This window comes from Rhinopithecus bieti, unplaced genomic scaffold (assembly GCF_001698545.2).
Source record: "Rhinopithecus bieti isolate Rb0 unplaced genomic scaffold, ASM169854v2 scaffold_13348, whole genome shotgun sequence".
NCBI lineage: Eukaryota > Metazoa > Chordata > Mammalia > Primates > Cercopithecidae > Rhinopithecus > Rhinopithecus bieti.
In genome coordinates, this window is record NW_016808764.1 from 9,763,650 (window position 1) to 9,766,529 (window position 2,880).

Sequence of the window (2,880 nt, forward strand, 5' to 3'; positions counted from 1 at the left end):
TTTTTTTTTTTTTTTTTTTTTGCATTAACTTGGAGTTTTTAAATATTACATTGAAATATTATTTATCAACTTATACACCCAGGAAAATATAGTAGACATGCTTTTTCCTATTCTTCCCATAAACACAACTAAAAAACCCGGCAATTATATACAGAATAATCATGAGATTCTGAAGGGTGGAGAGAAGAAGGTAGGGTGGCTAAGGACATTGGGACCCAAGGTACATAGTGGTGATGGGTTTTCTACATTTTCTTTTTGCCTCATATATCCCACACTTGGAACCGAAGAAGCCAGAAATCCAGAAACACCACCAGGCACAGACAAAAAAGCACCAACACAAGCTGGTTCTTTCCAGCCAAAGGAATAGGAAAAGGTCAACTGGGCAAGGCAGAATCATTTTAACAATAGCCACTCTCCTCCATCCAAACACCAGAGAACAGCCTCTGTCCTTCCCCACTCATGTCAGCCAAGGGTGAGTGGGTTGATTACACCATCGTCTCTACCAGGCTGTAATGAGGCACCCACCCTCTCCTAGAGTGATAGCAGAGGAGGTCAAATATGGAATTCATCCCCCCAGGATGGAAAAGAGCCCCCATCACCTCCAGTATCAATAGAAACTACATGGAGGCCAGGTGCGGTGGCTCGCAGCTATAATCTCAGCACTTAGAGAGGCCGAGGCAGGTGGATCACTTGAGGCCAGGAGTTCAAGACCAGTCTAGCCAACATGGTGAAACCCCATCTCTACAAAAAAAAAAAAAAAAAAAAAAAAAAAAAAAAAAAAAATTAGCTAAGCATGGTGGCACATGCCTGTAATCCCAACTACTTGGGAGGCTGAGGCAAGAGAATCACTTGAACCTGGCGGGGGCAGAGGCTGCACTGAGCCGAGATCATGCCACTGCACTCCAGCCTGGGTAACAGAGTGAGACTGTCTCAAAAAAAAAGAAACTACATGGAAAGCCTAGACTTCATCAGACAGTCATGAGGCACCTCCCACTATCTCAGAGTCAGAAATTTCACCACTTCCCTGTGATGATGAGGCCACCAAGCCCGTGGTGTCATTGGAGACCAAGTGTAGAACAAAGATGAGGCACTCCTCCCCTCCCAGCCAAGGAGGTATCAGTGAAGGCCAGTGAGGGGCTGGCCCCCCGCTTCTGCCCAGCAGTAACAAGGATCCCCTCCCCTCTTGAGTGTCAACAGCGTTCACATGGGGAACCTAGCCTTCTACCCCACCTGGAAATAGTGAAGTGGTACCCTCCCATCCCCTACTGGAATAGGATCAGAGGAAGCCAGCCAAAACAGAAGATTCAAATAAGATACAGAGTCTCATAACATAATACAAAAATGTCCAGGTTTCAATCGAAAATACCTAGTATACCAAAACTTAGGAAGATCTCAACTTGAATGTAAAAAAGATAATCAGTAGATGCCAACACTGAAATGACAGAGATATTACAATTATCTACTAAGGAGCCCTGGCAAAAAAACTAAAAGTCACTGAAAGATTTCAAGGCAGCCATCATAAAAACACATCCCCATCCCCAAGCAATTATACACTTGAAACAAATGAATAAATAGAAGTCCTCCAGAAAGAAAACAGTGTGGAGATTTCTTAAAGAACTCAAAGTAGAACTACCATTTGATCCAGCAATTCCACTACTGGGTATCTATCCAGAGGAAAAGAAGTCATTATATGAAAAAGATACTTGTACACACATGTTTATAGTAGCACAATTTGCAATTGCAAAAATGTAGAACCAAACCAAATGCCCATCAACCAACAAGTGGATAAAGAAACTGTGGTGTATATATATGATGGAATACTACTCAGCCATAAAAAGGAATGAACTAATGGCATTTGCAGGAACCTGGATGGGATTGGAGACTATTATGCTAAGTGAAGTAACTCAGGAATGGCAAACCAAACATCGTATGTTCTTGCTCATAAGTGGAAGCTAAGCTATAAAGGTGCAAAGGCATAAGAATGACACAGTGGACTTTGGGGACTCGGGGGGAAAGGGTGGAAAGGAGATGAGGGATAAAAGACTACAAATTAGGTGCAGTGTATACTATTCAGGTGATGGTTGCACCATCTCACAAATCACCAATAAAGAACTTACTCATGTAACCAAATATCACCTGTTCCCCAAAAACCTCCGGAAATAAACATTTTTTTAAAAAAGAAGTTCTCCACAAAGAAATGGAGTATTTGCAAAGATGCAGAAAATATCAAAGACAACCCACTGCAAACGTTCAAACTGAAACATGCAATACATGAAATTAAAGAACTCAGTGGATGGGCTCAACCACATAAAGGAGAGGACAGAGGAAAGGGTCAGTAAACTTGAAGACAGAATAGTATAAACTACCTCATCTGAGCATCAGAGAGAAAATTGACTTCTAAAAACTGGAGCAAAACTTCAGGGACTTCTGGGACTATAGCAAAAAATCTAACACTAAAGTCACGGAAGAAAAGAAGAAAGAGGATGGGGCTGGAAAGTCACCCAAAGATATCAGGGCAGAAAACTTCCCAAATTTGGCAAAAGACATAAACTTACAGAGTCAACAAGCTCAGCAAACTGCAAAGAGAATAGAACCAAAGAAATCCACACCAAGACACATCACAGTCCACTTCTGAAAATGAAAGGAAAAGAAAAAAACCTTTTTTTTTTTTTTTTTTAGATAGTGTTTTCTCTTTCACTCAGGGTGGGGGGCAATGGCGCAATCTCAGCTCACTGCAACCTCCGCCTCCCAGGTTCAAGCAATTTTCCTGCCTCAGCCTCTCTAATAGCTGGGATTACAGACACACACCACCACGCCCAGCTAAATTTTGTATTTTTAGTAAAGATGGGGTTTCACCATGTTGGCCAGGCTGGTCTTGAA